This window comes from Delphinapterus leucas, chromosome 13 (assembly GCF_059928025.1).
Source record: "Delphinapterus leucas isolate spDelLeu-1000000601 "Yukka" chromosome 13, BTC_Dleu_Yukka2, whole genome shotgun sequence".
NCBI classification, from domain to species: Eukaryota; Metazoa; Chordata; class Mammalia; order Artiodactyla; family Monodontidae; genus Delphinapterus; species Delphinapterus leucas.
This window is the reverse complement of record NC_143141.1, coordinates 38,727,699-38,741,575: the sequence shown is the minus strand read 5'-3', so window position 1 is coordinate 38,741,575 and position 13,877 is coordinate 38,727,699.

Here is a 13,877-nt window from a genome sequence, read left to right as displayed (position 1 = left end):
CCAAAGCACAGAAGCATGGCTGCAAAGTACAAGTTTCCTTTGAAGGGGATGTTGCTATCAATATTGCTTACTCAGCAGTCTAGCAATATCAAAATACAGTGCACATATAGACATATATTCATTATATCCTGCCTGGCATGAGAAAGGTTCACTCCTTCAGCCTTTAAAACCAAAATCCAACATCCCAAACCAAAACCTTAAGGGCCCCTTCACTAACTGTTTTCAAAATGAACAGATTTAAAGTAATGTTTGAAGCCTGTGGTATCAGAATTTATTTCTACAAAGTTAACTCTATTTAATATCCTTGGCTCTAAGCTTAATTTGCTAAATCGTGCTGTTTTTGAAATTTATTGTAAAATTATTGTTCTCCAGGGAAATAATTACCATTCGTCTTACTTCGATGGTATTGCTTTCCTCTGCATGTGAATTTAAGAGATTTAAAAAGCAACTCTGTGTTTTGAGTATCAGTCAAGACAAGGTGACTCTGATATACTTGAATTTCAGTGAACATATTCTGTTCACTTGAATATCCAATTTTCTGAATGAGAACAGTAGGGTATTAAAATTAGAAAAGAATCCTAGGAGATGACTGCATGTGTCTACTTATTTGTACACTACCTTGTTGCAAAAAGTCGCCTCAGCAGCTTAGGAGCATATATAAAAAATAGCTACAGAGCATAAATTAGAAGTAAGCATAAAGCAAAAGAGAAAACACAGGATAAAGACATAAATGGAGCCAGGAATGGAACGAATATAAGCTAGTGAACTTCTACAAATGAAGCACAGATTTGACTCTTACACTCTTAAGTTTCAAGGTAAAAACAAAAACCTGCTCAAGATTAAATGACTCATGAAAAGGAGGTTCTCAGAACTTTATCATGGAAGTTTAAAACATTTTATAAATGATTCGTTTGTGAAGTAGACAATGGTTTCTAGTCTCCTCCACTGACTGCTGTGCAATCACTAGGGAGGCAAAGGTTGACCACACTGCATCTGTTTCTCAGTGCTTTGCTAACACATCCTGGTTGTTTTCTGGGGAATTGCCTATCCCCTATTTGTGTGAAGGTGCTCTGTCCCTGGCCCTCCTAGTTGCCAGCAACATTGGCTCTTATGCAGATTGGCAATAATAGAAGAGGGAAATGGCTGTGGCTGATTCCTTCCCAGTGGGAGTGTGCTACCAAGGAAGTGACTGGTTCATAGTAATGCCTTGTTCCAATTCTTCTCATAGCCTGGTTCTCCCACTTCCCCATCAGTTCTTTGAGCCATTTAAAGATCCTCCAGTGGGGCTTCCCAGGTGGCACAATGGTTAAGAATCCGCCTGCCAATGCAGGGGATACGGGTTCGAGCCCTGGTCGAGGAAGATCTCACATGCCGCGGAGCAACTAAGCCCATGCACCACAACTACTGAGGCTGCACTCTAGAGCCCACGAGCCACAACTACTGAGCCTGCGAGCCACAACTACGGAAGCCCACGCGTCTAGAGCCTGTGCTCTGCAACAAGAGAAGCCACCGCAATGAGAAGCCCGTGCACCACAACGAAGAGTAGCCCCCACTTGCCACAATGAGAGCCGGCGCGCAGCAGTGAAGACACAATGCAGCCTAAATAAATAAATAAATTTATAAAAATAAAATAAAGATCCTCCAGTAAATTTCTTCCCTGCTTAAATTAGCAACTGTTGCCTACAACTACAGAACACTAAATGAAGTACAGGTAGGACAGGCAACTCAAATGCAGATGGATTGAATAATGTGTCTGGGCCTCATGAGGTAATTTTGGGTAAAGTTAAGTGGAACACTGAGAATCTAATACCCAGTTTACAGCCATTGTGATCCTACTCGGTGCAAACTGGATCCAAAGTAGAAATAGTCACTGGTGAAGAGCATCTCTGTCCACAGCAATAATCTCTACCAAAGAATATAGATCCTCTTTCTTCATTAAGGCTCTTTGTATCTTCTCTTTCCTGTGTAGGACATGGGTGTATTTAGGCAGACTTTTGGAGCACTCTACTACCATATACCCACTTTCAGTGTTAGATGTAACATTGTTCTTAATATTATAACACCTTCTGTTTGTCCTAGTAAATAATGCCCGAATTCAACATTGCTAAAACCCAACACATGAATCATGCTTTATATGTTATAAAGAGTTTTGTGCTGCTGCTGAAAATTGTTTCTCCCCTTAAGAGTTCTGGACTGAAGAGCTAGTAGAACAAGAACTACCAGGTATCCAGAACAGCCCCAAAGTCCCCCGAGGCCATGGGGATGTGCCCGGTGGTGTCCTGGTAAATGTGTCACAACTCACTCTCTAAAAAAGAAAAAGCCCTGATTTGTAGTGCTTACAAATTTCTGTGTATTAAGGCTGCTACCATGAGCAATTTCAAGCTACCAATGGAATGTCACTGCCCGTGGAATTGGGAAGAGAATGCACACAGGGTTCTGGAAGCCGGTGCCAACAGGCTCCAGTGCACCACTAGAAGTGAGATGGGCTGGAACTCGGGACCCTCTACCGGAGTGCTTGGACTTGCTCCGAGACAAATGTCTCCTCACACAACAGAATAAAAAGAAGCTATAAAGGACTAGAAATAACTGTACACATGCACAGTGGGGGCAATTATGAACAATAAGATGCAAAAGAGCCAGAAACCAACTGCCTCTTCTGAGGTGCCAGGAGCAAAAGCAGGGTACCACGCATGATCCCTGCACACAGCACCACCAAGGGGGTGGCCAGGCCACCTAAGCCACACCTCCGGCTCCCACCGACCCATCCCATTTAAGGAACCAGGTCGTCCCACCTCAGGGAGTGAGCAAGGGAACCTGTTTCTTGTTTTCACTCCCTCGTGCTATAGTACGAGTCCCATTAAAGCCTTGCTTGAATTCCTCATCTGACTTCATGAATTTCTATTGATTAAAGAGTCCAAGGACCCTAGTGGGAAACAGAAGGGTCCCTCCTGGGTCCCTCTCCTCCAGCTGGGCCCAAGGAAGGACCTCAAAGAAGGTCCAGCGATCCATTACTCTTGTGACTTATGTTCTTCTACTGGAAGGAGCCGTGGAAACCCCCAAAGTGAGGTTGATCTCTGCGAATCAGTCGACTAACTCATGGGTAATAAGAGTCTCTCTGTCCACCTGTGTCAGACTCTTCCTCTGGAACATGAAACCATTCATCATGAATAGACATCCTATATGAAGAACATCTTGAGTTTCTTTTCAAGAGAAAGTTTCCATTTAAAGGCAGAGTGACCCACTTTGTCTGTAAAAAACAAGTTGAAGAAAATCTATGCTACTTTGCAGGAAAAAAAAAAAAAAAAATCACTGCTCGAAGGCGGTGTACCAAAGTGCCTAAAGTACACAGCTCCCAAATCCAGCGTTCTGGGTTCAACGCTGGCTCTGCTTTTTACCCGTAGTATCTGCCCTTGGGCAAGTAACTTAAGTTTCAAAACCTCAGGTGGTTGTTTCTCTGCAAAATGAAAACGATAAGAGGGTTTCCGTGAGAACTCAGGTGATGCAGGTAAAGGGCTTAGTCTGGGGTCGGACTTGGGGTAAGCTGTTCCTGTCACTTCTCTTTGATGGTCTGGTCTGCCCTTGTCACGGGGCTCCGTGTGTTTGGGTTTCCTTTTCTAAGATGCAGCAGCAGCCGATAGAGTCCATTCACCCCAGAAAGGGGTGCAGTAAAAAGACTTTTTAAGAGAAAGCCGGTCCTAGCTGAGTGCTTTCAATGGGCAAAAGGGCACGATGACAGGTGCCTGTGAGGCATTCCTGCCCACCTTGTGGGAAAGAGCAAAAGCCTGGAACAGGTGCAGTCACGGGGGCCCCAGGAGGGGATGGCCAAGAGGATGAAAGTTCCATTATCAGGGTTTGGCTGAAAAACATCAGAGCCACATTTCCAGTGGAACTTGTAACTGCTTACTCATCTCAAATAACTTAAAACATGTCATCGCCACTCGCGGCCACAGGAATGAATCCTGCCACAGACTGGAGATCTGTTTTCTTCCTTAAAGCCCTCAGAGTGTTCTGCTTCAATTCCCTGTATGGGATGTAGATATATTAAATACAAAAAATAATAATAATAACCATAAAGTGAGCATTAAGGTTGAGAAATGAGGTCCAAGGATGCCAAGAAATTCAAAAGTAAGTGTTCCCCCAGCAGCTCTAATTCAGCCATCTTTGCAGTAATGCGCCCTTTCCGATTTCTGAATCCTCAGTGGAATGCCCATTTCATATGACTCTAGATCCTTCAGCTAAGCCAAGGGAGGGATGCTTGGGGTCCTTCCTTCCCCTTCTCGCTTCCCCAGGTCATGGGAAAATCCTGTCTCAGACCCTTCCACCGAGCCCTTGAATGAGGCCAGGTATGGCCTCTCCCTGAGAGACAGGAGGCTACTCCTGGCTCCACACAGCAAATGTATCCATGCAGATATCCAGGATGCATTAGTGGTTCGACACAACTGACGTGTTCATGCACCTCTGGGGTACATTAGTTGAAGTGGCTATAGCAGCTGGTGGCTCTTCTTCAGGCATAATTTATCTGTTGCACTTTACTTAATGTGCAAAACTAAATTTATGCTGAATCCATGTGTATTACCTACCGTGCATGAGCAGCATGAAATATACCATAAAGCAAATCAGCACAGAGCCATGCCCTTAATTGCTAATGGCTTCAACACACTTCTTTGTGGTCTAACCAAACTTGGAGTCCATTCTATGAGAATCCTGCTCATATCAAGGTTGAAAGTGCTTCTCCCCAAGACCTTCTGGAGAACTGAAGGATCAAACCGAAATCCTTTTACGCCAATCTTTCTAGAGCCTATGTTCTTTAGATCACAGATTCTGCACTTTCACTAATATTGTGATCAATATGATTTCTACAAGGGACATGATTTTGCTGAAAAATAAGCAAATCAGTGTCAATTTTTTAAAGTGGAATGTAGGAAATAACCCCAAGATTCGGTCCAAGTTCTGTCACAGCCAGGCTGTAGGACCCAATTTGGGTTTCTGGCTCCATATATTAAAGCACAGCATTTGGAATGGCTGATTTCTGCCTCTAACAAGAAAAAAAAAAAAATCTGTGCAATCAAGTATAGTGAACTTAACAAAAACAAATATCTCAAAGGAAGCTTGAAAAAATGTGGTGTAAAATACACGTGCACATCCTCTTGCACATCTAAGTTCACACCAAGCAGAAATTAATTCAAGTTTGAAACCTGATTTGAAAAAGAAATTTGGTGGAGGAAACAAAGGGAGAGAATAAATACACGAGTAATGCAGAAAATTAAACACAATTATATCTCTTCCAACAATAATTATTCACATCTTTTATGTTTCTTATCATTTTAAAGTATGCTTTGTACAACTACAGAGACCATTTTCCATGGGGAAAAAAAAGAAGTTATTTGCTCTGTAGTTTGCATTTGTGCTAGAAAGTTAGCATATGTAGAAATGTCATGCTCTTCCCTTGAAAATAATTTGTAACCTTCCCTACGTAAAGGACAGAAGAAAAATAAAAACAGTGACTATATTACTTTTCAGATGTCATCTTTACATATTTTTTCAGTAGATGACTATTAGTATAAACTTTTAGAAATATATCAGCCTTTCAAAGCACAATATTTTTATAAAAATAAGAAAGTTCTGTTAGGAAGATACAGAGTGATAATTTTACTTGTTTTTCTGCTCTTATCTTGTTTTCCACAAGAAAATCAGAATATTATTCACCAAGGCTTTTAATCTGACATTTTAAATGTTTTATTCAATTCTAGTCCTTCTTGATTTTATGTGGTTTATGGCTGAAAAACTAAGATGTAGAAATAAATTGTTTGCTTTCATATATAAATATACATACATACGCATGCATACATGTACACGCATTCTTTCAGTCACTATCATATTGAATTCAATACACTGAATAAATATACATGTAGAAATAGGTTTTCCCATTGCTTCTGTTTTTGCATATATAAGTTATGTTGTTTTGCTGAAAGGTCTAATAAATATACTTCCAGAAGTGAAATGCATTATTGGTAGCATCTGGATCTTGGTTTGTTTTTTTTTTCTGGAAAAGATGTGTTCAGTCAAATTTGACTCAGTAGTAAACATTAATTGAGCAACTACTAGGTGTAAGACTCAGATATGAAAAAAATAACTTGGCTCCCACTTGTGGGAGCACACACTTCAGTGACAAACATGGACACACACACGAATAACTCTAGTGCAAAGTGAATAGTAGTAAGTCTTAGGATAGGGTTTTGTCAGAGTGGGGGGCACTCGGGGGCTCTAGGAATGTATGGAGGCCACGGTAGATTGAGAACCGAGTCTAGGAAAATGAGTATAACTTTGGCTGGAAGACTACTGGGGGAAGCAGAATGAAGAGCACAGCAGGCAGAAGTAACTGCTTGAAGAACAATTTGGATAAATGAAGGGAAGGTCAAAGCACCGAACTGTGATGCACCAAAGGCACACTCACAGCCTTTAGCAAGGCTGTCTTTGACTGCCTTAGAATGGGGCTTTAAAAAAAAAAAAAAAGCAAAGCAGTGATGTTTCCCTTTTCTAGCCACAAAACCTTAATTCAGACCTTCATGGTCACAGGTTTTCTGGGTTTGAAAAGTTTTCTTTCTTACTCCACAAAGGTGATACACTTTTATCCAGCGGTCCTTACCTTCTTTATTTTAGCTAACTTAGCTGCAAAGGTGGTTAGAAGAAATGAGGACATTATCAAGCTCATTTAAAAATCCCATCTGTGGTATTTTAAATAAATATCTTTTGGAATAATACTTTTCCTAGGTTTATTCTATGCTCTCTAAAAACAGGAATTCTTTTCCTCCTTCCCTTTCCCACCTTTCAACATCAAGGGACATGAAGGTGAGACACAAAAGAAGGTTGGAAGATACCTTCTTTTAATTGAGTATTTGCATGATATGGGTCTTAACAATCAAAGAGGCTTATTGTCTTATAGCTTCTATAATATTTTCTCTGGACAGAATGCATATTTACCATGTTGCCACAGGCTTGGTCTTCCCATCTCATTCAACACTAGAAGGCTTTGTCAAAGGAGAGGTCAGTAGCCTCTTAGAATCTTTTGGAGATAGATAGAGCCTGGTAATCATTGCCCACAGTGGGGTTATCTGCTATCTGCCAGGGTTGTTTTCCTGAAAGATATCTGATCAAACTACACTGCAGTCTCTAAAAGTACCCAAGGGAGTCTTCCCAGCTCTGTCTTCTTTCTCTGCTTTCTGTCAATCAACCCAAGCCAAGATAATGCATGATCCAAATATTTTTTAAGTGTCAACGTAGACCATGGTGATTGGGTCTACATTTAGATAAAATCTCATTTATATTCTCTAATCCAGCTCATTATCGCAGATGGTTCTACTGATTTCTACTGTGTTGTCCCTAATGTCAGGATCCAACAATAACCACAGCAAATTTGCATTCTTTCCTTCCTCTTGTTCACGGAAATTCAAGTGATAAGCAAAAGAAACAAACTACCTTGGAATCTGGTTGATTCTCTGGATCTCTGACCCAGTACAGGGCAACTTCAAACTCTAATCTCTAAAATGCAAAATCTTTGAAAACTGGAAGCAATGAAATTCCACCAATTCTGAAAGAAAAAAATAAAGCACCCACACGCAGTAAAATTGAAAGAGTGTGCCTGTGAAGAGCATTATTCTTACACTTTGCATTCAGGTTTTCTGATACCATCCTTCTATAAAACTTAGGATTGCATTCTTTTTTCCTTTAGAATCATGGGCATCATTCCATGCCCAAATACCTACATCTAATATTTGAAATTTTCCAGGTCCCACCTGAGTTGACTACAATCAACCTACCAAGTTCCTTTTCCCACTGTTCCTAGACAAGGGTTCCACAGGGACCTAGGGCCCAATCCTAAATCTGACCTGAAATGGACTTTTCCAGGCATCAGTCATTTTACAGGATGATATGGGATCGCCACCAGCCATGAAGCAAACCTCTGGCTTTCCTACCCATGACCTATCCCGAGATCAGCAAGCACATTCCTGTCTAAACCCTTCACTGCAAATCACCACGGCTCCTTTCATCAAGTTAATTATAGAACCGAGGGGCTGGAAGGGGAGCCTAAGACATCATCTGTTCCATCCCCTCGGCTTTCTGGCAAGGCCACATTTAAATCATCCCAGACAGATGGAAATCTATCCGGTTTTTAAAGACCTCCAGTGCAGGAGATTCCACAAGCCCGTCAGTCACCCACTCTGCTGTTTAACAGCGCCTGTCAGGGAACCCCTCTTTATCTCTAGTTTAAATCTCACACACCGCAGTTGAAGCCAATTTCTTCTTGCTCTGTATGTACATCAACCCTTCACATACCTGAAGATCATTATTGTGGCATCTCTCCAGCTTCTCTGAGCTGAGCTGATAAATCCCAGCTCCTTCCACCTCTTCTTGTAAATCCAACTTTCTAATGTTTAATCATCTCTGTGACTTTCCACTAAATTTTGGTTCCTTTCCACTCAAGAATTAACTGGAAATATAGGTAGTTATTTTTGTCTTCAAGGCAGTGCTTCTCAAACTTATACTCTCAGGACCCTTTTTACTCTCTTAAAAATTAAGGACCCCAAAGAGCTTTTGTTTATGTAGGTTCTATCTATAGGTATTTGCTTTACTAGAAATTAAGACTGAAAAATCTTTAAGACCCCAGAATACACAAGTATACAGCCCATTATCCATCAGAGTGATGATGTCATCATGTGGTCTCTGGAAAACTCCACTGTATGCTCCTGAGAGAATGAGATGAGAAAGCAAGTAACATACTCGTATAATTATAGAAATAGCATAGTCTCTGCAGGCCTCCTGAGAATCTTCAGGCTCCCCATGGTCCCTGGACCACACTCTGAGATCCTCTGCATTATGGGAAGCATGGCCCTATTCTCAGAGTAGACCTGGATGTATAGGCAGTTGGCAAGGAGTCGAGTCTAGTCTGAAGACAGCCAAATCAAACTGTGCTACATTAGAAGGCAAATTAAAGCCTTAACTGTTAAAAAGTCCATGCTCTCGACATTAGAAAAATAGGAGAAACCGATTTTGAGAAGAATGAACTGACTTTTGTTGATATTTTTATGGGAAATCATGGTAGTTTCAGAGCAGAAAGACAGAGGGAGTTACTGTGGATTGTGCCTTAATAGCAAAAGCAGATTCTCTAACATGTGATCCTCTTAATCACACACAAAACCATTCTGTTTATTTACTGTTGATCTGGGCACAAATAAGTTGTTTGCTGTGAAACAACAGAGCTCTTCAAATCCCTTGTTACCGCTGTTTTTACAGTTGAAATCAGCCCTGTCTACTAGGTCCTCCCTAGGTCTGCCTATCAATTTTAAAGACCCTGAGGTGACGGTGGGGCTTGGGGAAGGGAGCCAGTCTGCATGGGCCCCTTTTGCGGGTTCAATCCCCAAGCAAAGGCAGATGCTCAAATGACTTCTTTTTCTTTATTCTCCCTTCACTAATTTTACATTGTTTTCTTTCATACCTGAGAAACTGCCTTTTGCCCCAACCATCTCAGGTTTTAAAACTGTTAGCCTAAGTCTTGTTTAACATATTTATCAGGCATTATAGGTTTATCCATCAAGCAACAAGTACTTATTATCTACTTTATATTCAAAATTCTACTAGACATAGTAGGTAACTACCACGGAGGCATAAGTCTTATTTTCTGTCTCTAGGGACTTACAGTCTAGTTGGAGACAAAATAAAATAGAACTCAGGTAAAACAACCGCTCACTGTAAATGACAGAATAGAATTAGGTTCTAAACTCCACAGTACAGACTAAGTATTATAGGAGTTGTCAGAAAGAGTCTCTCTGTTAGGATGTGAAACACACCCCACAAATTTTTTAAAAATGGAGTATTTCAGTGGTGTTAAGGTGAATTTTCAGCTGGAGCTTGAAATGTATTTCTTCTGAAAGCTTGCAGGGTCACTCATATAAGTAGGCCCAGCCCTGTGTTTGGGGGCCTGAGGCTAGAGTACAAATGCTTCTCATCTCCTACCCCCCACCCCTGCCTGATGCCTGACCCCATCTCTTCCCACCTCTGGCTCCATCCTGGACAGGGAGAGCTTCACATGCAGGAATGGGAAACACCAGCATGTGACACAAACTAAGTCCACAGCTACACTTGCAATGCAGTGACCCCTGGCAAGCTGCAGGTGGGCATTCTACTGACTGCTCAGAACCCTCTCCTTGAAGGAGGGAAGCACATGGACTGGGCCAAAGCACGATCTCCAACATGTAGGACACAAGGCAGGATGCTCGAAGGAGACGGCTTTAAAGTAAAAGAATTCCAAAATAAAAGTCTCTCAAAAATAAATATTCCTCATATTAAGAGTCTTTCAATATTCCTTCAACTTCTTCAGTCACACAATTTCTTCTTCTTTAAAAGAACTCTGGGGACTTCCCTGGTGCTCCAGTGCTTAAGAATCCGCCTTCCAATGCAGAGGACTCGGGTTCAGTCCCTGGTCGGGGAAGAACTAAGATCCCATATGCTGCGGGGCAACTAAACCAGTGCGCCACAGCTAGAGAAGCCCGCAGATCACAACAAAGAGCCCACCTGCCACAACAAAAGATCCTGCATGCCACAGCTAAGACCCGACGCAGCCTAAATAAATAAGAAGGAAATTTTTTAAATACATAAATAAAAGAACTCTGTGCTTTGATTAGCTTTTCAGAGTAAGACTATCATAAATTTCATTTTACTTAGATTACTTTACTTTTTAGTATTGATTCAGTAAAAATTTTTAAATGCATTTTCCTAGGAATTTTCAGAAATATCTTAATTTAAGAAAACGATGCAGACCTGGAAAAGTAAAATATTAAGTCAACTAATATTTTGAGCGCACAGAAAAGTTGAATGCAAGATTCTTTTTATAAGGTCAATTCTCAATCTTTTTTTTTTCTTTTTTTTTTTTTGCAGTACGCGGGCCTCTCACTGTTTTGCCCTTTCCCGTGGCGGAGCACAGGCTCCGGACGCGCAGGCTCAGCAGCCATGGCTCACGGGCCCAGCCGCTCCACGGCGTGTGGGATCTTCCCGGACTGGTGCACGAGCCCGTGTCCCCTGCATCGGCAGGTGGACTCTCAACCACTGTGCCACCAGGGAAGCCCTCAATCTATTTTTAATGGCATTAGTCCCACCCTAAATCGACTATTTATTTAACATCTTTATTGGAGTATAATTGCTTTACAATGGTGTGTTAGTTTCTGCTGTATAACGAAGTGAATCAGCTATACATATACATACATCCCCGTATCTCCTCCCTCTTGCGTCTCCCTCACACCCTCCCTATCCCACCCCTCTAGGTGGACACAAAGCACCGAGCTGATCTCCCTGTGCTATGCGGCTGCTTCCCACTAGCTATCTATTTTATATTTGGTAGTGTATATATGTCCATGCCACTCTCTCACTTCGTCCCAGCTTATCCTTCCCCCTCCCCATGTCCTCAAGCCTGTTCTCTATGTCTGCGTCTTTATTCCTGTCCTGCCCCTAGGTTCTTTAGAACCTTTTTTTTTCCTAGATTCCATATATATGTGTTAGCATACAGTATTTATTTTTCTCTTTCTGACTTACTTCACTCTGTATGACAGTCTTTAGGTCCATCCACCTCGCTACAAATAACTCAGTTTCATTTCTTTTTATGGCTGAGTAATATTCCATTGTATATATGTGCCACATCTTCTTTATCCATTCATCTGTCGTAAATTGACTTTAATTTAAGCTTAGTATTTATTCATCAGACTTTCTTGATTTCTTTCTAGTCGCGGCATACTTCTAATCTCGCGGCATTTCTCTAAAAACATCTTTCGGCTGTAATTTTCCTTGAGGCATCCCGGCTCTACTCTCCCTCTTCCCTTCATCATTCTGAATTAGTGAGATTTTCCTGTCCCTGGTGAAAAACTAAAAAGAAACATTCCAAGCATATAGACTGGAATATGGAACAAAGGAAAGATATATTAGAAGAAAATGACAGGCTGTTTTTTTTCATGCTTGACCCATCACAGCATGGCCAGCATTCACAATAGTTGGAAAGAAATTTAATTTATTACTACAGCCTCTTGTGTAGGTACCATAGGTTATGTTTGCTCATGACAAAGAGCAAAACTTCTTCAAAACCCCATTCCCTACTAGAAAATGAGCAAATGACTTGAACAGACACTTCACCAAAGACAATATATGGACAGCAAGTAATACATGGAGAGTTGTCCAATGTCATTAACCAATAGAGAAATGCAGGTTCAAGCTACAAGGACATATACCACTACCTACCTATTAAAATGGCTAGAGTAAAAATACTGATAACACCAAATGCTGGTACGGATGCAGGACAACTGGATCTTTCATACATTGCTGGCAGGAACGTAAGATGGCAAAGTTATTCTGGAAAACAGTTTCTTACACAGTTAAACAGGGTTATCCTATAACCCAGCAATCATACTTCTGCATATTTCTCTTCAGGAAATGAAAACTTGTATTTATATAGAAACCTGTAGATGAATGTTCACAGCAATTTTATTTATAATAGCCCCAAACTAAAAACAACCCAATGGTCTTTTGATGAGTGAACAGATAGACAACAATACATAAGGACAATAGAAAGCTACTCAGCAATATAAAGGAATAAACTACTGATACGTGCAAAAACTTGATGAATATCAAGGACTTTATGCCAAGTGGAAAACCAATCTCAAATGGTTACATACTGTATGATTCCATTTATATAACATTCTCAAAATGACCAAATTATAATAATGGACAATAATCAGGTTGGAGTTGGATGGAGGGTATGATATTAGGGAATAACTTGAGGGAGTTTCTTTATGGTGCTAGAAGAGCTCTATATCCTGATTGTGGTGACTGATAAGGCTATAAAATCTATTGCCCAAAAGATAAGACATTCCAACACTGGCCTGTGCAGAGTCTTTCCCGAAGGGCAGTCATTACTTGATCACTTGCATTTTATTTATCATGCATCTGCTTCTCACAGTGTATTCACTGCACTTGGATGCCTAGTACAGCCCTCTGGGGTTGGAAGGGCAATGTCAGTACTCCTCATTTACGCAGAAGTGACCAATAACCATTGGGTGGTTATTGAAATAGGCAGATGGAGAATTCCCAGGCTCCTAGATTTTTAGTCTATTGCTTTTCTCACCACACCTCTTCTCAACAAGACCCCAGTCACAGAAGTCAGGGAAGAAAGTGAGCCCCGCTCAGAAGAACCATCTTTCAGTAGTGAAGAGAGTTATCCTGAGACCCTAGAATTCACTTTTCCAACTGGACCCTCATGTCATCACCAGCGGTTGTCAGACACTTAGAGGAAACTCATGGGTTGGAGTTTTCATCTTCTCAACATTAAATATATTCTTATTGCTTTTGCATTTACAAAGCTCGTGATTCCTTCCTCAAGGGTAAGGACATAAACTCTTGCCAGGCTGTAAGGCACATTGTATTTTATCCTGATAGCTTCAGTGCATGTGGTATTTTTCCTTCATTCCTGCCACGACTACCCTAAAGTCCAAATAAAAAGCTATCAACAGATCTGGGTGGCCTCTAATAAAGGGTGCCTTCTTTTTGTGTATTTGAAGTGCCCTGGTTATTTTTTTTTAATTACATTCTATTAATAACAGATGCCTGATATCTTACTTCTGTAATATACTGTAATTAACAATGCAAGTGTGAAATAAAAACCTCATTATTTATCAGATAGACATGAGCAGGTGATTATGTACTCAGAGGTATAAAATGCATAATGAAAATGCACAGTGATAATTGTTCCAAAAGAGCTTCCATTTCCGGGCCAGAGGTAGAGTTTTTAAGGTTGAGTATAAAGCCTATCTGCTTACTTCCTTTTCTCCAGACTAGCCCTG